This window comes from Martes martes, assembly GCF_963455335.1.
Source record: "Martes martes genome assembly, chromosome: 5".
NCBI lineage: Eukaryota > Metazoa > Chordata > Mammalia > Carnivora > Mustelidae > Martes > Martes martes.
The window spans coordinates 72,737,587-72,760,881 of record NC_137892.1 but is presented as its reverse complement, the minus strand read 5'-3'; the positions used below and the strand labels follow the sequence as shown (position 1 = coordinate 72,760,881).

Sequence of the window (23,295 nt, the reverse complement as noted above, 5' to 3'; positions counted from 1 at the left end):
ATAGGAAGAAAAATGTTTCTATTGTGAGTATATGTGTCTTTTAATTCAGCCACAAGCAACCAATAGTCTAGTTCTGTTAGGCAGTACTTTGGTTGTCAATTTGCAGGGATAAATAATTTTTATTTATGGTTAGGCACAGTATTTAACAACACTGATTTTGAAAGCTTGACTACATTTTAAAAATGCATATGAAAGGGTTGCTCCTAGAAAAAACACCACCACAGTACTTTATCTTCTGTATATGTGTATATAAGTTAAAATCTAAAATAAATATATATTTAAAACTTCAATATGATCACTTCTCTTTTTTTATTTTTACCATCAAACCAATTAATAAACAAAAGCTGTCCTCTATCTTCTAACGCATGGTACAGTAACAAGAAAGTAGGGAAAGAGGCCATATTGACTATCCTTCTGATTTAATGAAACACCAAACTACAGTCTTATTAACAGAACTGAGTATAACTCAAATTACATTACTTCTGTCAAGTCAACTAGACACATTTACCATAAGGGTTGATCATAAAGTCAGAATTTCTTGATGAACTGTTGATTTTCCTTAGTTAGGAAAAAAAAATGAAAGAAATTCAGGTTTACCTAATGAGCTATTAGAACAATAGATACTTTAAATGCCCTGTGAGCAGTCTGATGTCATCAGTAAGGATCTACAGTGTAACAAAAAATTTCACATGTCCCATAGTCACTTATTCTAACGTTCTAAATGTAAAGTTCAGTTCATATTTAATCCAAATCCTTCATTCTGCAGGTTAAATTGATTTCTTTTTGTTTGACCTTCAGTGAAGATTGAGAACATCTGGTCTCCATCCTTCATGCATAAGTTAAATACCTCTAAATCTTCTCTTCTCTGGAATAATAATAATCCCTGCTACTTAAAAATTTTTCTTTTCGGTTTCTCTTTCAACCCTTTAATCATCTTTGTGGTCCTCCCCTGAACTTTCTCCAAGTTCTCCACGTCCTTCCTTAGTGGTAGAGCCCAAAACTAGAAACAATGCTCTCATGAGGGCCTAACCAGTGGCAAGTACTATGGAATAATAACCTCAAGTTTCCTGCATTCTTCATTCTTATTTATGTGACCTTGTATTCTGTTTGCTTTCATCACAACACTACATTGTTAACTCATGCTAATCTTGTTATTCCTTTACTACTAAGGGGGTTTCCGACTTTACTTAAACACTGTTATCCACCCTCTGGATTTTATGCTATTTTTCCCCTCCAACCATAATGCTTTATATTTGTCCCCAGTTACATTTCATTATCCTAGTTTCTATTCAATATTCTAATTTGCTAAGTTTAGTCTAACACTACTATCTACAATGATATAAGGCATTGATGCCTCTTATCCCATTTCTAATTTCAACTGCCACTAATTTACTAAGAATATTACAACATCTAATCATTACCTGTCTATAAGAGGGGTTTAAGTGTTCAAAAACCTTGAGTTCCAGAATTCATCATCCTCTGACAAAACTATGCTTGTGTAGACCTTGTTACATTTGTTCCCTCACCTTTAGGTCCCAGCCCAATACTAACTGTCTCAGGGACTAGAGGATAGAAGGTGTGTAAAACAAAAATGCTTCCGTGACTTCATTAAGTCTCAGAGACTTGAAAAATTTTTTAAGATTTTATTTATTTATTTGAGAGAAAGAGAGCATGAGCAAGGGGAGGGGCAAAGGGACATAGGCAGACTCCCTGTTGAGCCCAGAGTCTGATACGGGCTTGATTCCAGGACCCTGAGATCATGACCTGAGCCAAAATCAGATGCTTAACCGAGTATGCCACTCAGGCACCCCGAGACTTTAAAATTTAAAATTTCCCAATATACTGATGAGTTTCTTTTACAGAAGACAATGACAAGCTTGGAGGAACAAAACATATTATAACTATTTGGGTTACCTTGCCATGTGAGACCTTCTATTCTGTCATTACCTGAACAAGACTTATTTGAATATGTTTACTGATAAATATTTTTTAAAGGCACTTTTGTAATGACCTTATCGCATGTGGAGCTATGCCAGATAAAATAACAACAACAACAAAAAAATTAAACTGACCTGGGTTTCTACTGCATAGGAGCTAGGTATTATAAAAACTTACTAACATGGAAGCAAAGATAGCCAGATAAAATCCATCAAGTCATCTATTGCTATCACACAGACATGAATTACATAGAAAAAGTACACTTAAGAGATGGAAGACAAGGATCACTACTTAATTGACATGAAGAAGAAAAGTAATCATGGTGTTCTATGCTCCATCTGAACAAAGCTGTTCCAAACTTATAAAAATAGCTTGTGAGCACTAACACTGTCCCCTACAAAGTATACAACAAAAGACATTTATAAGTGCTAAAACAAGAAACAAAGGTTAATTTACTGTTTAAAGTTAAAATGGTAAACAAAAGAAGAATTAAAAATGACTAAATATATTAGGAAGATAGGTGTCCAGTCAGTGGTTTAAGTCAGTAAAATTGGGACACCTGGGTGGCTCATTGAGTTAAGCATCTGCCTTCAGCTCAGGTCATGATCACAGTGTCCTGGGATGGAGCCCCACATCAGACTTCTTGCTCAGCGGGAAGCCTGCTTCTCACTCTGCCTGCCGATCCCCCTGCTTGTGCTCTCTCTCTCTCACTCAATCTTTCTCTCTCTGACAAATAAATAGAATCTTAAAAAAAAACACAGTAAAATTATTATCTATAAGAGAAACAAATAAAAGAAAATGTCTAAAATTGACAAATCAAAAAGTTGTGGTAAAATCATATTATTTAGAAACAGAGCACTAACTCCCAGAAGTAACAGCTGGGAAGAGGTGGTCCAAGAGCCTGTGGCTTATTATTATAATAATACATTACTTCAGTGTTAGAAAAATTAACAAAAAAAATCGTGTTCTATATACTTATGATGAGCACTGAGTAATGTATAGAATTGTTGAATCACTATATAGTATGCCTGGAACTAATATAACACTATATGTTAACTATACCAGAATTTTAAAACTTAATTTAAAAAGTCCTTTTTCTTTTCTTTTTTTTTTTTTTTAAGATTTTTATTTATTTGACAGAGATCACAAGCAGGCAGAGAGGCAGGCAGAGAGAAAGGAAGGGAAGCAGGCTCCCCGCTGAGCAGAGAGCCCGATTCGGGGCTCGATCCCAGGACTCCGAGACCATGACCTGAGCTGAAGGCAGAGGCTTAACCCACTGAGCCACCCAGGTGCCCCAAAAAAGTCCTTTTTCTACTTAAGATTGATTAAAACACAATCCATGGCCAAAAAAAAATTCAGAATAGATTAGACAACAAAAATACAAATAAATTTTAATATGACAAAGTATTCAATAATCATAGGGAGCCATTAATGTAGGTTTTTTTTAGCCTAAAATATGTGCAAGAAACCTCCAGGCATATATATAATTGCCATTCTCTCATAATCCACTCCTGCATATATGAAACTTAAGATCTCTTATCTTGATTCTTCTTCTAGTTAAAAAGTAGAGTAACACTGTCATCCTTAACTGAAGAATGTCATATTTTAAATAAGCATAATGATGATATTGTACTCACAAAAAATCCAAACTACTCATCATTCCCTATATGGCTCTAAATGATCAGCTCTTGCCTCTCAGTACTACATTCCTTCTCACTCACTATGAACTAACGGCACACACCAACCTATATTCTTCTCCAAATATGCAAGGCTTATTTCTACCATACCATTCTTCCCTATATCTTTACATGACTAAATGAAACTTACCATACTAGTATATCCCTGCATTTCATAATCAGTTCCATAATAATAGCAAGTTTAACATTATGTTGTTACCCACAAGGTATGTGTTAGCTTAAAACATCGTTAGTAGTAAAGAAATGACTCAAAATATATGTCATTTGTGCAAACTGTTAATAATTCCCATAGAAATTTTCTCTATACACTTCACAACAACCTGCACAGTGTAGAAAGTGAAAAAGGTATTATTTTCATTCACTGATTAAGCAAACAGATTTACAGAAGTCAAATAATTTATCAAAGACTATATGGCTAGTAAGCAGTGACACAGGGTGAGAGTTTAACTCACCCATTTTGAAATATAGTCCAGTCCCCTTATCATTTGTTAAAAATGACACACTGAAAACTTTTACTTTTGAAAGGCAGAAAATTTGAAGATTCTTGTCTCCAGTACTGAATAACTATGAAGTAATGGGTAAACATGAACTCTCACTATTCTGTAATTCCTAAACAAAAATGACTATAATATTCCAGTGATTTCCAATGATTCACAATTGGAAAATGCTTAAATACCTTCAGATTAAAAACTGTCATGTTACAAATTCTTCATATTTGTATATTCATTCATTTATTCAACAGATAATTAATGAGAACCTCCCCCATGTTAGGCACTGTACTAAGTTCTGTGAATATAGCAATGAATAAGACTCAGAAGCTTTCTATTAATTTGGAAAATAGAAGGAAATTACTGTCCCTACAACAAATTTGGGTAGTGTGAATTTTAGTGAATATTGATATTATAGCACAAATGTTCTATAATAAAACAAATGTGCCATAATAAAACCCAAACTTCTCTATAGAAGACCATGTAAACCTTTCCTTCCAATAGATTATTAAATTCTAAAAGTAGTAAGTATCTAAATAATGCTAATTTGCTTCTCTTTATGAAAAACCTAATAGAAAAAATTAAGCCACTAAATATTTCATTTTATCCAACTAACACTTACAAATTATTTAAGATTTCTTATGTATGTTAGACATTCTACCAAAATTCTTTTTTTTTTTTTTTAAGATTTTATTTATTTATTTGACAGACAGAGATCACAAGTAGGCAGAGAGGCAGGCAGAGAGAGAGGAAGGGAAGCAGGGTCCCTGCAGAGCAGAGAGCCCGATACGGGGCTTGATCCCAGGATCTTGGGATCATGACCCGAGCTGAAGGCAGAGGCTTTAACCCACTGAGCCACCCAGGGGCCCCTCTACCAAAATTCTTTTGAGCATGTACAATATACCAGGAACCATTTAAGGATTCTAAACTTTGATGAAAACATTTTACCTCTATTTGTGAGACAATTAAGAAACAGTATGTCACTTATGACTAATATATACAAAATCATTGTTCTTTTTGGACTGGTCTTAAATGCAATATTCATGGCTTCTTCCATACATGTTCTAATTTTATTTCCCCTTATCTATTCTACCATTTTGTATACACATAAGACATATCCAAGACTTACCTTATCCAGGAAGTATTTTCTGATGACTCTCCTGTCAATCTCACTTTTTGAGCTTCACCTGCACATAAATTATTATCTATATATTGCTCCATATTTTTATATGTACATCTACTTGTATAACTTGTTTTCTTATCTATAAAATGGAAAAAATAATAATAACTATAGCTCCTAGTTGCTTTGTGGATAAACTTGCATATATATACTGTACATATTAGCATGATAACAGCTTAATAAATCTTACTGATATTTTCATTGTTGTTGCTTTTGTTAGCAGGAATAAATAAGTGTAAACTAATTGATTAGGTCAGTCTCATTCAGTGGTTAATGAAAACTGGTCTTTTGCAATTATGTTTGATAATACTAGTAACTTCATTTTCTTTTATCTCTTTATTATAACTTAATCACAAATTCCAAATTTTCTATCAGTAAACTGAATAATTTAAAAATGAAAGTAACTCTTTTACTAAATATTATAAATTAATAATATCCTACTTCTTGTAGATTCTCACTTAATTAAATTCACAAAATAGACACCAAATGTGATATGTGTAGTTTTATATTGTAGCTAAAACCAAACTGGGAACTACCTTGCAATTTATTCTGAATCCTCAATAAGGTTTCCTTGGAGGTTGCCAACCTAAAAACTCACTAACCCTAACATATTTAAAATAAATGAAGAGTCAGGAAAGATTTTGTAGCAAGTATGAAGGCCTATTTGGCTGGTAAATTTTTTCCATCTGCCAATTTACAGAATCTCAAACTTTCTTCCAAAAAAACACCATTCTTTTGGTTTCCTGAGCACAAACCATAAATCAAATTAGAAATCCCGAGTGTTCTTATTGTTTGTTGGCCAAATCAAGTATATCTCCTAATTTAGTCATCTTTTTCCTTGCCACTTACATTATTTCCAAGACTAAAAAAATTTTTGAGCAAAAGTCCTGATGGCCCCTCTTGTGGATTTCTCATAATAAAAAAGTGCGTAGTAATATGATGTGGGGATGTTCGTGCTCGCTTCGGCAGCACATATAATATGATGTGGGGATGTTCTGTCACAAAATCATCATAATGACATAAACATCAATATGAATATACTATGAAAATGAATGACTACATGATGAGTTAAAAAACATGATTATCATTGATATACTTAAACTGTACAAAGGCAAGGCAGTAATCCAAAGTAGAGGTATTTTTAGACACAAAGAACAAGACTGTCAAATTCAGAATGACCCTCCAAATAACAAAATAGTTAAAAAAATTTGTCTTCATCTACAGTTTCAACTTCCATTATCAACTTACTCAGTTCCTATGGTACATACGACATAATTCTACTCTCACCAAGGAATTGTTATGGCAGAAGGGAATTTGAACTATGACACAAACATTTGGCATTACTGAACCAAGAAAAAAAAAAAAACTGGCTAAAGTAAAGATTGCCTCTCCCACTCAAATCACATACTTCCCTAAATCCACTTTAGCCTGTCATGGCACTTGGCCACTTAGATTTAAAAATTGTGACCACTTAAGAGATAAGACATAAAGCTATCTTGGACAAAGAGAATTACATTTACTCTGCCCATGAGAAATAGTAAAACAAAGAAAGAGTAAACAAGGGAATTCAAATACTTTCTCTAAAGCATGGCAAAGATGCTGTTTTAATTTCATTAACATGATCAATTTCATTTTAATTTAATTTTGGAGTTTGTATCAGAGTTATAATAGGACTAGGAACATGTATAATAAAACTAATAATACACACAATTCAAGTATGAGATTATTTCAGAAAATATGTCTATAACCAAAATTGCTGTCATAAACTTGGATTATATATTTTAATTCTGTTTATTTTACAAAGTGCTTCCTTCATCTCCTAATTTCATGTGTCCATTCCTAGCTCCTAGCTCAAAAACAAATATGCACATATTCATAATAAAGTGAGGTTAAGAAACCATTCATGTCAGGAGGAGTTTTTTCCTTAATACTATGGCACTTACCTTTAATAGACATATTTTTAGCTTAAATTTAAAAGAGTAAAAACTCACATGATTTTGGGCTTGCTTCAGCAGCACATACATTTTAAAAAATTATTTCAAAGTTTTGTCAATTTATTTCATACATCCAACTCATTAAAATTATATTTTACAGGCTTCACCACCAGAAAAATACAAGGTATCAAAAGACACACACAAATGGAGAACAAGACACAGACATTGCTAACAATAATCCAGTGAAATAGTCTCTGTTGGTGCAAAGAGGAGCATGATGGTGGAGAAGTAGGAGACCTAAATATAATCAGGTCTCAGGAGTTCAGCTAGATAGTTATCAAACCATTCTGAACACCTACAAACTCAACAGGAGAGAGAAGAAAAGAGCAGCAATTCTGGAACAGAAAATTCACTACTTTCTGGAAGGTAGGACATGCAGAGAAGTGAAGCCTAGGCAACATATGAGAAGATAGAGGCAACATACCAGAAGATAGACCGCCTGGGGAGCAGCCAGCTCCTGGCAAGTGAGACAGCAGTGGAGCACAAAATCAGAACTTTCAGAAGTCTGCTCCACTGAAGGACATCACTTCAGAGGCTAAGTGGGAGGAGGAACCCTGATGGTGACAGTGTGGTCGAAGGACCCTTGGGGTCACAGAAAGACCGGGGATGCCTGAGTGTGGCAGAGCTCCCAGGTATCGGAGCAGGGAAGCCGGCTGCAGAGATGGAGCCAGGAGTGCGCTCTCAGCTGGGGGTTACCTTAAACTGTGAAGCCACTGCTCTTCCAGCATGGACTCCACAAAGAGAAGATCCAGAGAGATCCACTCCTTCCTCTGGGAGAAGCAGCACAGAGGCATGCTGTAGGAATCTGCTGGATTTGGAGACTCCAAATGGGGCCATGCACCAGAGATAGAAATGCTGGGTCACAGGCTGGGCGAGCTCAGAGTGCAGCAAGAGACCAGGGAGATGGGAGGGATTTACTGCTTTTTTCTGAAGGTACATCGAGGAGTGGAGCCCTAAGCTCTCAGCTCCTATAGGGCCAGAGGTTGGGAGGCCGCCAGGTTCATTCCCGTCCTCCAAAGCTATACAGAAAGCTTTCATAGAACAAAAGATACCGAGCAAAACCAGATTGCTTAGCCTGGCCCTTGGCAAGTGTGGTGCAATTCCAACTCAGGCAAAGACATTTGAGAATCACTGCAACAGGCCCCTCCCCCAGAAGATCAGCAAGAATGTCCAGCTAAGACCAAGCTCACCAATCAATGAGAACTACAGAACTCCAGAGCTTGGGAAGAATAACACATAGAATTCAGGGCTTTTTTCCCATAATCTTTTAGTCTTTCAAAGTTAAATTTTTTAAATTTTGTTTTTTTCTTATTCTATTTTTAAAATTTTTCCTCTGTCCTATTTTAACATTAACTATTTTATGTTATCAATACCTTTAAAAAATTTTTTTTCATTTTTATTGTTATAATCATATTTTATCCCTTCATTGTATTTAACCTATTTTTTGTATACATAAAGGTTGTTTTTCTTTAAAATTTTGGGATATAGTTTCTTTTAATAGATCAAAATAAATCCGAAATCTAGCACATGGCTTTGTTCTAGTCTCCAGTTTGATCACATTCTTTCCTCTTTTTTTAATTCATTTTTCAACCAACTTCTTATCCATTCCTTTTCTAGAATCTTTTTAAATTTTTATCTTTACAGTAATATTCCATCCCTTCATTGTGTTTATCCTTATTTTTGAATATATATGTTTTTCTTTCTTTAAAATTTTGGGAGGTAGTTTTTTCTAGCAAACAAAAATACACCTAAAATCAAGTGTGTGGCTCTGTTCTATTCGCCAGTCTAATATATATATATATATATATATATATATATATATATATATATATTCATATATATATATATATTCTTTTTTTCCCCCTTACTTCTCCCCCCAGTTTCAGGTCTCTACTGATTTGGTTAGTATATATTTTTCTGGGGTCACTGCTGCTCTTTTATATATTGTTCTCTCATTCACTTATTCTTATCTGGATAAAATGACAAGGCAGAACCACTCACCTCAAAAAAAAAAAAAAAAAAAGAACAAGAGGCAGTACCAACAGCTAGGGACCTCATCAATATGGACATTAGTAAGATGACAGAACTAGAGTTCAGAATGATTATCAAGGTGCTAGCTGGGCTCAAACAAAAGCATGGAAGATACTAGAGAATCCCTTTCTGGAGAAATAAAAGCCCTTCCTGGAGAAATAAAAGAACTAAAATCTAACCAAGTTGAAATTTAAAAAGCTATTAATGAGGTGTAATTAAAAAAATGGAGGCTCCTACTTCTAGGATAAGTGAGGCAGAAGAGAGAATTAATGATATAGAAGACCAAATGATGGAGAATAAAAATGCTGAGCAAAAGAGAGACAAACAACTACTGGACCATGAGGGGAGAATTCAAAAGATAAGTGATACCATAGACAAAACAATATTAGAATAATTAGGATCCCAGGAAAAGAAAGGGGGAGGGAAAGGTATATTGGCGCAAATTATAGCAGAGAATTTCACTAATTGGGCAAAGGGAACAAGCATCAAAATCCAGGAGACACAGAGAACCCCCCCTAAATCAATAAAAATAGGTCCACACCCTGTCATCTAATAGCAAAACTTGTAAGTTTCAGTGACAATGAGAAAATCCTGAAAGGAGCTAGGACAAGAGGTCTGTAACATATAACAGTAGAAATATTAGATTCGCAGCAGACCTATTCACAGAGACTTGGCAGGTCAGAAAGGACTGGCATGATATATTCAGAGCATTAAATGAGAAAAATATGCAGCCAAGAATACTATATCCAGCTAGGCTGTCATTGAAAATAGGAGAGATAATAAGCTTCCAGGACAAACAAAAATTAAAAGAATTTGTAAACACCAAACCAGCCCTACAGGAAATAGTGAAAGGGGTCCTCTAAGCAAAGAGAGAGCCTAAAAGTAACAGATCAGAAAGGAACAGAGACAATATACAGTAACAGTCCCCTTACAGGCAATACAATGACACTAAATTCATATCTTTCAAAAGTTACCCTGAATGTAAATAGGCTAAACGCCCCAATCGAAAGACACAGGGTATCAGAATGGATAAAAAAAAAACAAGACCATCGATATGCTGTCTATAAGAAATTCATTTTAGACCCAATGGAACTCAAAAGAAGGCTGGGGTGGCAATTCTCATATCAGATAAATTAGATTTAAAGCCAAAGACTATAATAAGAGATGAGGAAGAACACTATATCATACTCAACGGGTCTGTGCAACAAGAAGATCTAACAATTGTAAATATCTATGCCCCTAACATGGGAGCAGCCAATTATATAAACCAATTAATAACAAAATCAAAGAAACACATCGACAATAATAAAATAATAATAGGGGACTTTAACACCCCCCCCTCACTGAAATGGACAGATCATCTAAACAAAAAATCAACAAGAAAATAAAGGCTTTAAATGACACACTGGACATCACAGATATATTTAGAACATTCCATCCCCAAAATACAGAATACACTTTCTTCTCTAGTGCACATGGAACATTCTCCAGAATAGATCACATCCTGAGTCACAAATCAGGTCTCAAACAGTACCACAAGATTGGAATCATTCCCTGCATATTTTCAGACCACAATGCTCTGAAGCTAGAACTCAATCACAAGAGGAAATTTGGAAAGAACCCAAATACATGGAGACTAAACAGCATCCAACTAAAGAATGAATGGGTCAACCAGGAAATTAAAGAAGAATGTAAAAAAAATCATGGAAACAGATGAAAATGAAAATACAACTGTTCAAAATCTTTGGGACACAGAATAGGCGGACCTGAGAGGAAAGTATATAGCAGTACAAGCCTTTCTCAAGAAACAGGAAAGGTCTCAAGTACACAACCTAACTCTACACCTAAAGGACCTGGAGCAAGAACAGCAAAGAAAGCCTGAATCCAGCAGGATAAGAGAAATAATAAACATCAGAGCAGAAATCAATGAAATAGAAACCAAATAAACAGGAGAATAGATCAAGGAAACTAGGAGCTGATTCTTCGAAAGAATTAAGAAGACTGATAAACCCCTAGCCAGAATTATCAAAAAGAAAGGAGAAATGACCCAAATTAATAAAATCAAAGAAAGAGGAGAGATCATAACCAACACCAAAGAAATACAAACAATTATAAGAACATATTATGAGCAACTCTACGCCAACAAATATGACAATCTGGAAGAAATGGATGCATTCCTAGAGACATATAAACTACCAAAACTGAACCGGGAAGAAATAGAAAACCTAAACAGACCCATAACCAGTAAGGAAACTGAAGCAGTCATCAAAAACATCCCAACAAACAAGAGCCCAGGGCCGGATGGCTTCCCAGAGGAACTTAAAGAAGAATTAATACCTATTCTCCTGAAACTGTTCCAAAAAATAGAAATGGAAGGAAAACTTCCAAACTCGTTTTATGAGGCCAACATTACCTTGATCCTAAAACCAGACAAAGACCCCATCAGAAAGAATTATAGACCAATATCCTTGATGAACACAGATGCGAAAATTCTCACCAAAATACTAGCCAATAGGATCCAACAGAACATTAAAAGGATTATTCACCACGACCAAGTGGGATTTATTCCTGGGCTGCAAGGTTGGTTCAACATCTCCAAATCAATCAATGTGATACAGTACACATTAGTAAAAGAAAGAACAAGAACCAGATGATACTCTCAATAGATGCAGAAAAAGCCTTTGATAAAGTATAGCATCCTTTCTGGATCACAACTCTTCAATGTGTAGGCATAGAGAGTGCATACCTCAATATCATCAAAGCCATCTATGAAAAACCCACAGAAAATATCATTCTCAAATGGAGAAAAACTGAGAGATTTCCCCTAAGGTCAGGAACAGCAGGGATGTCCACTATCACCACTGCCATTCAACATAGTACTAGAGGTCCTAGTCTCAGCAATTAGACAACAAAAGGAAATAAAAGGCATCCGAATAGGCAAAGAAGAAGTCAAACTTTCACTCTTTGCAGATGATATGATACTTTATGTGGACAACCCAAAGACTCCACTCCAAAACTGCTAGAACTCATACGGGAATTCAGTAAAGTCTCAGGATATAAAATCAATGCACAGAAACACCAAGACAGAAGAAAGAGATATTAAGGAGTCGATCCCATTTACAATTGCACCCAAAACCATAACATACCTAGGAATAAACCTAACCAAAGAGGCAAAGAATCTGTACTCAGAAAACTATAAATTACTCATGAAAGAAACTAAGGAAGACACAAAGAAATGGGAAAAGGTTCGATGTGCATGGATTGGAAGAACAAATATTATGAAAATGTCTATGCTACCTAAAGCAATCTACACATTTAATGCAATCACTATCAAAATACCATTTTTTTTTCAAAGAAATGGAACAAATAATCTCAAAATTTATATGAAACCGGAAAAGACCCCAAATAGCCAGAGGAATGTTGAAAAAGATAAACAAAGCTGACAGCATCACAATTCCAGACTTCAAGCTCTATTACAAAGCTGTAATCATCAAGAGAGTATGGTACTGGCACAAAAACAGACGCACGGGTCAATGGAACAAAATAGAGAGCCCAGAAATGGAACCTCAACTCTATAGTCAACTAATCTTCGACAAAGCAGGAAAGAATGTCCAGTGGAAAGAAAAACAGTCTCTTCAACAAATGGTGTTTGAAAAATTGGACAGCCACATGCAGAAGAATGAAACTGGACCATTCGCTTACACCACACACAAAAGTAGACTCAAGATGGATGAAAGACCTCAGTGTGAGACAGGAGTCCATCAAAATCCTTGAGATCACAGGCAGCAATGTCTTTGACCTCAGTCGCAGCAACTTCTTCCTAGAAACAATGCTAAAGGCAAGGGAAGCAAGGACAAAAACGAACTATTGGGACTTCATCAATATCAAAAGCTTTTGCACAGCAAAGGAAACAGTCAACAAAACCAAAAGAAAACTGACAAAGATATTCGCAAACGACATTATCAGATAAAGGGCTAGTATCCAAAATATATAAAGAACTTATCAAACTCAAACCCAAAGAACAAATAATCAATCAAGAAATAGGCAGAAGACATGAACAGACATTTCGGCAAAGAAGACATCCAAATGACCAACAGACACATGAGAAAGCGCTCCATATCACTGGGCATCAGGGAAATACAAATTGAAACCACGGTGAGATACCACCTCACACCAGTGAGAATGGCTAAAATTAACAAGTCAGGAAAACGGCAGATGTTGGCAAGGATGTGGAGAAGGAGAGCCCTTCTACACTGGTTGGTGCAGCCACTTTGGAAAACAGTATGGAGGTTCCTCAAAAAGTTGAAAATAGAGCTACCCTATGACCCATCAGTCACACTACTGGGGTGTTTACCCTAACGATACAAATGTAGGATGGCACCTGGGTGGCTCAGTCGGTTAAGCGCCTGCCTTTGGGTCAGGTCATGATCCCAGGGTCCTGGGATCGAGTCTCCACATCGGGCTCCCTGCTCAGTGAGGAGCCTACTTCTAACCAGCCTGCTAACTAGTTATCCTCAAAAGAGCACTGATCTCAGCAAGTAGGAGAACTGCATTCTGTTCTTGGTTGTGACGTGTCATCAAACCTCTCTACAATTATGTCAAATGAGGACTGCTATTCTTTTCCCTTTGTTTATTTCAAAAGCATGTTTCATAAGAATGGGAGGCATGCAATATGAAAAAGACAAGTAAACAATAGGTCCCCACTTCCCAGACCCAGTGGGCAGGTGGCTAGCCCTAAAGACCCATGTTTTTCAGTTCTTTTCGTAGGGACAATATTTCATACCTTTCTTGTTTAGCATTTAGTATCTTTTATTTATATGCATTTTTATCACTTTCAAGGACCCCCTCTTCCAATTAATTCAAGCCAATGACACCATAATAACATTTATCACTTGCTCAACTTCTATCTTGCTGGGAAATTGCAATTTATTAGGGATTTTAAGTTCCAACCAAATATTGATGCAGCTGCTCCCTGAAGTTTTAGGATATGTTAAAATTGTGTGCTTTGGAGAATCAACATTGAAGGTGTTCAGCCTTTTTATAGCTGCTTTCCTTCCATGTCTCAATGCACTTTTATTTAGCTTTACACTTTTTTAAGTAAGCTCTATACCCACCATGGGGCTTGAACTCACAAACCGGAGATCAAGAGCCACATGATCTACTCGCTGAGTCAGCCAGATGTCCCAATTTAGCTTTATACTTTATTTTTAATTTATTTTTTTTAAAGATCTTATTGACTTATTTGAAACAAAGAGAATGAGAGGGAGGAGGGGCAGTGGGAGAAGGAGAAACAGACTCCCATGTTGAGCAGAGAGTCAGACGTGGGCTCATTCCCAGGATAGTGAGATCATGACCTGAGCTGAAGGCAAACACCCAACTGAGCCACCCAGGCACTCCTATTTTATTTATTTAAAGATTTTGTTTATTCATTTGAGAGAGAGAGAGAGCATGCACAAGCAGTGGGAGACAGAAAAGCAGACCCCCTGTTCAGCAGGGAGTCCAAAATTGGGCTTGTGGTGCTCCATCCCTGGATGTTGACTGAGGTTACGACCTGAGCCAAAGGCAGATGCTTAAAGGACTGAGCCACCCAGGCACCCTAGCTTTATATTTTAAATGAAGATATCACATACTCTTCAGGAGTACTAAGATTTCTAATGAGATAGCTTCTACTGCAGATTAGGACTCACTAAGTAGGTTTGGCATAGAGTTTGCTAAGGGGTGCAGTAGGGGTGAAGGTAAAAGAGGAGAATGTTAAATAAATAATAAAGGCATAATTAATAGAATTTACTGCATTCAAAATTTTCTATAAAACTACTCTGTGTCATAATTACTTGAACAAAAATTAGACAAGATGACTTTGTAAAAAATTAATGAAATTGCAGATTTTAAGGCAATATTATATTTGTAAGTCAGAAGCAGTTTCCTTATTTTATTCATACAGTGAGAGTTTACCATTACAAAGCACTGTGATGTAGTTCTTTAACCCAGAGACCTAAGAAAATAGTGAATGTTGTTAGAGTTCAGAGCAGGAAGAGAATATGACCTTGAAACAATTCCAAATTTACTTATTTCATATATTAAAGTTGCTAAAAATATACCCTTAATGATGTATCTTTTTTCTAAGACATTGTGTATTTTTTAATTATTTACTTTTGCTCATCTAATACCCCTTTAAAGTGAGCTTTTGTTGCGTGTCATTATCTCCTCTACCATGTAAGCCCTTCTAAGAACTTAGTGAATTCTGTTGATCCTCAGTGATGATTTGCAGATAAAGATTATAATGTATTCAACCAAATAGAGTGGCATCAACTCTTTTGGGACAATCTAGAAGTGATTCAGTTGGCCTATGAATATAAATTTCTTAATGAAAGAGGGGAACTTGGTCTTAAAAACAAAGACTACAGGCTAGAGGGAAAAAAATTTAGTAAGAACAAGATGGCTTAAAATAGTTTATACAAACATGAAATGAGTTTTGTTTGGATTCTAAATTTGCAGTGACTTTACAACCCATTCTACTCCAAAATTCCTCTTTATAAGATGTACAATTATGCTGAATGTCTCAGTATTCCAAAGACACTCAAATAGCTACTATCATCCACCTTAAAAAAATTGTTTTAAATATATACATAAATTTGGTACTCAAAGTTCAGTACCAATACCACTTCATAGAACCAGGCACCTCAGTTTCAACCTACAACTCCCAAATTGTTTCCGTTTCTACACCACTGCAACTAACAATCCTGCCAGACTGCACAAAACCATTCAGTGGTTTTGTCTGATGTGGAAAAAAGTCCATGAGGGACTAGGAGGTGCCACCAAATTCATGCCAGGATAAAGATCTAAGTTAGTTGGGCTAGAAATTGGTGCCTTAACCCAATGTATCACCTTATTTCCATTCTCTATCTTTTTGAGTAAAAATTATTTTTACCATGGTAATTTTGTATTTATCAATCATACCAAAAACTGCTTTGTATGAAGGAATGCTAGTGTACCTGAAGGAATCATTCTGGTAGGTTTTTGGAAGAGTTCATTTTTCTAACGTTAAAACTTAGGTTGCATAGTGATCAACAGGGGACTGTGGTTGGCTGAGGAGAACAGGAAGTTAGCCTGTGAGGACATCTGAGTTCTAGTTCTGCTGCCACCAGTAACTAATTATAATCTCTTTGGCAAGTCCTCACACTGCCATAATTTTCCCACACTGGCTCCCAATTTCACAGCATTGCCAGGAAAGCCAAACGAAATATTCCAAATGAACAGAAAAGTACTTGATGAACTTAATAAATTAATAACTTAATTTCATTGTTTTTTTTTAACCCAGAGAGAATTCTATCAGTAAATATTATCTGTCATCCAAAAAAAAAAAATTATCCAAGGCTAAGTACTACTCTGAGACTGTTTCCTTAAAAACCAAATTATAAATCTAGAAAAGTAAACACGGCTCAAAATCATATTCTATAAATACTTATTATATTAATTCAATGATGAAAAATAGAGCTTGAAGAGTACTCCCTCTGTTTCAGATGACAGTTGCCATAACAGCAGGAATTACTAGGCTCAATTCTTCCAATCACAATTTCTCCTCTCTTGGTAACCTTTTACTGACTTCAGAAGAGATTTTTGTCTTCAGTGCCGGGGGGTGAGGTGGGGGGAGACAAAGAGAACTCAGTCTACAATTTTCACTCCAGGAGAGAAGTCTCTTATGAATGTGATTTTAAAACCAAATAACGCTATCCTATTTCAGTAGAGAAGTTTTTTTAAAAGGGAAGTTTTAAATTACGCTGAATAAAAATAATTTTTTTCTGAAAATTTGGCATCAAAGAATGTAGAAGGAATACATAATAAACCCCAGTTTGTTCAAAACTCAAAAGGTAAAATTAAAACAACCAGCATCTTTCCATGGTATTTCATAAAGATGTACCCAAGTCAAGGCAGGAGCCTGCCAGAATTTCTGATTCATCATGTATTAAATTATATTCAAAGTAATTTTCATGTTAAGTACTAATTGTAGTCTAGCTCTGTAAATGCATACTAAATTATGGATAAAAATATTATAAATTCTCATGTAAATGAAATCCCTAATTCTCCATCTTTTTGGAGAAAAATAGAGATTAATATGTTACTAATAGAAACATACACGGCCTCAAAAGCTGGTATGCCTATTTTTCTATATTTAAGTCAATATAAAACACTAAAATGGTTTGATCTATGGGAAACAGGTTGTAGTATGAGCTCCAAATTCTTTTTTTTTTTTTCAATTCTTAAATTTTAATTCCAGTATAGTTAGTATAAAGTGTTATGTTAGTTTCAGGTATTTAATATAGTGATTCAATAGTTCTACATATTACTCAGTGCTCATCATAACAAACTCTTTCATGCTTGGAAAGTTACATATCCCTTATGCCTACGCTGCAAATGTTATTCTGGCAAATTTTAAAGTTAGCACTAGCAAAGTAAAAGAAAATTTTAGCACTAATATGAATTTTTTAAATCCTCATCTTTTCCCCCCAAAGTGATACATTCAGGTAAAAAAATGCAAAGTATATTCTTATTTCATTTCAGACTGATACTTCTTCTTCTTTTTGGCAGTGAGTGTTTCAACATCTTGAAAATGCATTTGAGCTTCTTTTATTATTGACTCCTTTCATCAAATCTAAAAGGGGGTTAAACATAATGCACAAAATGCAAATAATTTTTGGAAGCATTTCTTAGTGGACTTCTATGCTGTAACATATTCAATTAAGGATAAGAGACTTTTAAGTAATCTTTAGGGAAAGCGACCTGCCAAACAATACAATGTTCATGGTAAGAAAATTATCTTTGGGATTTGTAATTTCAAATCAAAATAAATCATCAACTTCAAAAAGAATGATTTCTGTGTCAAATAGAAATGTTAACATTGTGAAAAGCTTGTACCTATGAATCATTTAAAAATCATCCCAGGATATTTTAACTTGATCTAAGCCATAACTGGAAATTTTCAGAGCCAATTGTGAGCTACCTTTATGGTCTATTTTGAATTTAGAAAAACTGAAGTGCAAAAATCACATAAAGATATGATAAGGAGTCTGGTGTTCTGAGCTCCTGTCACCTTGCCAAACACAGTTCACCATCTAAGAAGCCAACCTTTCTGTGTTTGTTAAGGGGCATTGATATCCTCCATTTGACTGCAGGACATGGTTCTTTCTCTCTCTTCAAATATTGATGTCAAAGGCTTTTGGCTAAGTATAAGGACAATTTTTCCCTGGAGAAACTACAGCTGTGAAAGTTGACCTCAGTCTTTTAAGACCAAAAGATTCTGTCTGGGAAAATGACTTACTGATTATCACAGTTAGCCAGAATAAAAGGCCTCAGTCTTCAGAGATTCTTCACTGAATAACTGCTCTCTTTTAGTATTCTTAATATATCATAAAGCACCGCCATATTGCACAACTCCAGAGGATAACATTCATAGAGAGTACAATGAGGGTATGCTCTCTGGCATTTTGAAATTTAGCCTTGGTAATGCCATCATCAGTAAAGCTTTCTTGCTTCCTTGTTAATTTCCTACTTATGAAAACTGGACTTATTTAATGATATAGTCTGCTTATCATATATATGCTCCCTAGATCAGATCACCTTACCAGTTTATAGTTCTTGCCAGCCTGATAAAGATCTATACTCTTATATATAACCTATAACACCTATTCCTCCCTTTCAAAAAGGGATTTTCCTTGCTCAAGGCAGAGACAGAGAAAAATTCTGCTTAACTTCTACTGAAATAAAAAAACTGATCATCTACAGTAAATACTATGATGTCATAGAAAGATCACTCACAGGAGTGAGGAGATCTACCATTTGTTACTTGTATGCCTCAGATCACTCGTCTATAAGTTAGGGTAAATAATATAACTGTCTTAACCATTTCACAGAACTACTATAATAATTACCAGAAAATATGCCAAAGTGCTCTAAAAGTTGAAACCCAGTATGTAAACATTATTTTGCAAATAGGTAAACTTTTAATGGAAAATTCTTCTCCATATCAACTGAACACAGCAATATTAAATTATTTGGAACAGAATTTCTACGGGTTCCTTTATTTAAAGGACCATATTTAGGGTGTCTTTTTTCAGATGAATTTTTTTTTTTTAAATATAAAATTAGCTCTGGGATGCCTGGGTGGCTCAGTTGGCTAAGCCTGTGGCTTTGGCTCAGGTCATGTTACTGAAGTCCTGGGAAGGAGCCCCACATCAGGCTCCCTATTCAGTGAGGGGTCTGCTTTTCCCACTCCCACTGCCCCTTCTCCCTGGCTTGTGCTTGCTCTCTCACTCTCTCAAATAAATTTTAAAAAATCATTTTAAAAAATTAGCTTAATTATGAATTAGAGAAGCATGTGATGTAATTTCTGTCTACAAGGTAAAATAAAAGTTATTAGACTATAATACACAACAGTGTCTTTGCCTGCTAATTTTTTCACTTAGGTACAGACTCTTTAACAGTTCAGAGATTTCATACAATACCTGTATAGTTTCAGGGAATGAGCGTTCCTATATAATTAATTGTTAGCAGATACAATTCTGGTTCTGTTTTTGAATTTTATGGTCATCAGATAAAACCCAAGCATCACTTTTGATGGCACATCATAGTTGATGCATGGAGTGATCAACTAAACTTAAAAAAAATCCATTTGTTCCAGTTTTAAACCCAATCATTTTATCAGATGTCAGATAAACTTGCTTCTAAAACTAACCTGCAAAAAACACAGCTAACCTGGTAAATGCAATCTCCCCAGAGACAAAGGGATCCAAAACATTTAGTGTTACATAAAGGTAGAAGTGAGAATTATTATTCTAAGAACACTACATCAATTAACTTACCAATGGTAATGTTAAAAAGTTTGGCAGGCTATACAAGTACCATTTATATCTTTTCATTCTGATTATGTCTTAAAATAGTTAAAAGGAAGGAGGAAAAAGTGAAAGAGAGAAGAAAACACTTAATATAAAAATTCTACCAAATCTACCAATGATCCAGGCCAAGAGTATATGAACCAAGAAGTTAGTCACAACACCTTAGTCAGCTGAGTAAAATGTGTTGTCAACCACTATTGATTTTTTTTGGCCTTGTGGATTTATACTCCAAAAACTATAACTCTGTTATATAAGATATGAGATTACCTGCTATATAGGATATGTGAGACTCTTATATAACTAGTATGTCCACTATAGTCTACTTTCATCAAAATCCATGCTCCTAAATCTATTCTCCTAATGATCCCATATTCTCACAAATTGGGCATAGATTTAAAATGTAGATTATTCTAGGTGTTAAATCAGTAAAGTCTAAATTCATTACATCTTACTACTGTTCTTACAGTTAATACAAGTTCCAGAGTTGTCCTCTGATCCCCTACCATGTCCAGCCATATAGTTGCTCTATTCTATAAATATTGTTGTTTCTGATAACTTTGAGAGGAAAAAAATGAAAGAAAATAAATTGCAGAAGTTTATCCAAAGGGCATGGAAAACAACCAAGACAGACTCTCTCCTTTCTATGCTTCCATTCCAAGAGAAAGTAGTGGGAGTATGGGGAGACTCTTTTAACATAGGCCAATTAACAGGGCACCTGGCTGGCTCAGTCAGAGGAACATGCAACTCTTGATTTCGGGGTTGGGAGTTCAAGTCCCATGTTACGTGTAGACATAACTTAAAATAAATAAATAATTAATTAATTAAATAGAGGCCAACTAATATATGAGCCAGGACAAGGGGACAGAGAATAATGTGTGACATCAGACTCCTTCAAATATTACAAAGATAATCACAGAAGTGAGACATTAGTACTAACAAATGAATGTAGTAAAGTTATAGGATAAAAAATATACAGAAATTGGGTGTTTTTCTACACAATGAAGTAGCAGAAAGAGAAATTAAGAAAATAATCCCATTTACATCTGCACCCAAAAAAATAAAATAAAACACCTAGGAATAAATTTAACCAAGGAGGTGAAAGACCTGTACTCTGAAAACTATAAGACAACGATGAGAGAAACTGAAGAAACAGAAACAAATGGAAAGATACATCAATATATCGTGCTTATAGATTGAAATAAATAACATTGTTAAAATGTCCATACTACCCACAGCCATCTACAGATTCAATGCAATTCCTATCAAAACACCAATAGTGTTTTTCATGGAATCAGAATAAGTAACACTAATTTGTATGGAACCACAAAAGACCTTGAATAGCTAAAGCAATCTTGTAAAAGAAGAACAAAGCTAGAGGCATCACAGTCCCAGATTTTAAGATACACAACAAAGCTAACGTAATGAAAACAGTGTGAAACTGGCACCAAAATAGACACAAAGATCAATGAAAACAGGAGAGAGCACTCAGAAATAAACTCACATTAATAGGGTCAATTAACCTATGACAAAGGAGGCAAGAATATGAAGTAGGGAAAATCTCTTCAATAAATCGTGTTGGTAGAACTGGACAGCTATGTTTAAAAGAATGAAACTGGACAACTGTCTTACACCAAACACAAAAATAAACTCAAAAGAGATTCAAGAATTAAATGTGAGACCTGAGACCATAAAACTCCTGAAAGAAAACATAGACAGTAATCTCTTGGTCATCATCCTTAGCAACATATTTGCAGATACGTCTCCTAGGCAAGGCAAAAACAAAAATAAACTATTAGGACTACATCCAACTGAAAAGTTTTTGTGCAGAAAAGGAAAACATTGACAAATAAAAAAAGCAACCTGAATGGAAAAAAATAGTTGCAAATGAAATACCTGATAAGAGGTTAATATCCAAAATATATAAAGAACTTATACAATTCAATACCCAAACAACAAATAATCTAATTTAAACATGGGCAGAGGACCTGAATAGACATTTTTCCAAAGAGGACAGATTGCCAACAGACCTGTAAAAGATGCTTAATACCACTAATCACAAGGAAATGCAAATCAAAACCACAGTGAGATACCACCTCACACCAACCAGAATAGCTAGTGTCGAAAAGACAAAAAACAAGTGTTAGGATGTAGAGAAAAAGTAATCCTTACGAACCTCTGGTAGGAATGTAAATTGGTGCAATAATTGTGAAAAGCAGTACTGAGGTTCCTCAAGAAAATAAAAATACACATGCCAGTGGCACCTGGGTGGCTCAGTGGGCTAAGCCTCTGCATTTGGCTCAGGTCATGATGCCTGGGTCCTGGGATCGAGCCCCGCATCAGGCTCTCTGCTCAGCAGGAAGCCTGCTTCCCCACCCCCCTCCACCTCCTCCCTCTCTGCCTACTTGTGATCTCTGTCAAATAAATAAATAAAATCTTTTTAAAAATAGATATGCCATATGATCTAGTAATTCCACCACTGGGTATTTACTCAAAACAAAAACACTAGTTCAAAAAGGTATATGTACCCCTATATTTTTTGCAGCATTATTTACAATAGCCACGATATGGAAGCCATCAATATATGAATGGCTAAAGAAGATATGGTATATATATGCAATGGAATATTAGTCATAAAAAAAGAATTGGACCTTGTCATTTTCAACAACATGGATGGACCATAATAGGGTATTATATTAACTGAAATAAGTTAGACACAGAAAGATAAATACCATATGAGTCACTTACATGTGGGATCTAAAAAACAAATGAACAAAAATAAAAGCAAAGAGAGACGGGATCAGAAATAGACAGGACAAACTGGTGGTTGCCAGAAGAGAGGATTTGGGAGGATGGGTGAAATAAGTGAAGGAAATTAAGAGGTGCAAATGTCCAGTTATAAAATAAAAAAATCACAGGAATGAAAAGTACAGCATAGGGAATAAAAATAATAATACTGTAATAATGTTGTATGGTAATAGAGAGTAACAACACTTTATCTTGAATTGGAATAAGTCATCTTTAACAGCCCAGCTCCAGATCCTTAAATGAGAACACTTATCAGTAGATATTGCATTCACT

The 23,295-nt window shown here is 35.2% G+C and overlaps 1 protein-coding gene across 1 annotated transcript in view; it reads right to left on the bottom strand.

Annotated features, from left to right (window-relative positions):
• The window catches only part of ADAMTS6 (ADAM metallopeptidase with thrombospondin type 1 motif 6), a 292,490-nt gene that overhangs the window by 187,212 nt on the left and 81,983 nt on the right, over nucleotides 1–23,295 (bottom strand). The gene's annotated exons all lie outside the window — the stretch shown is intronic.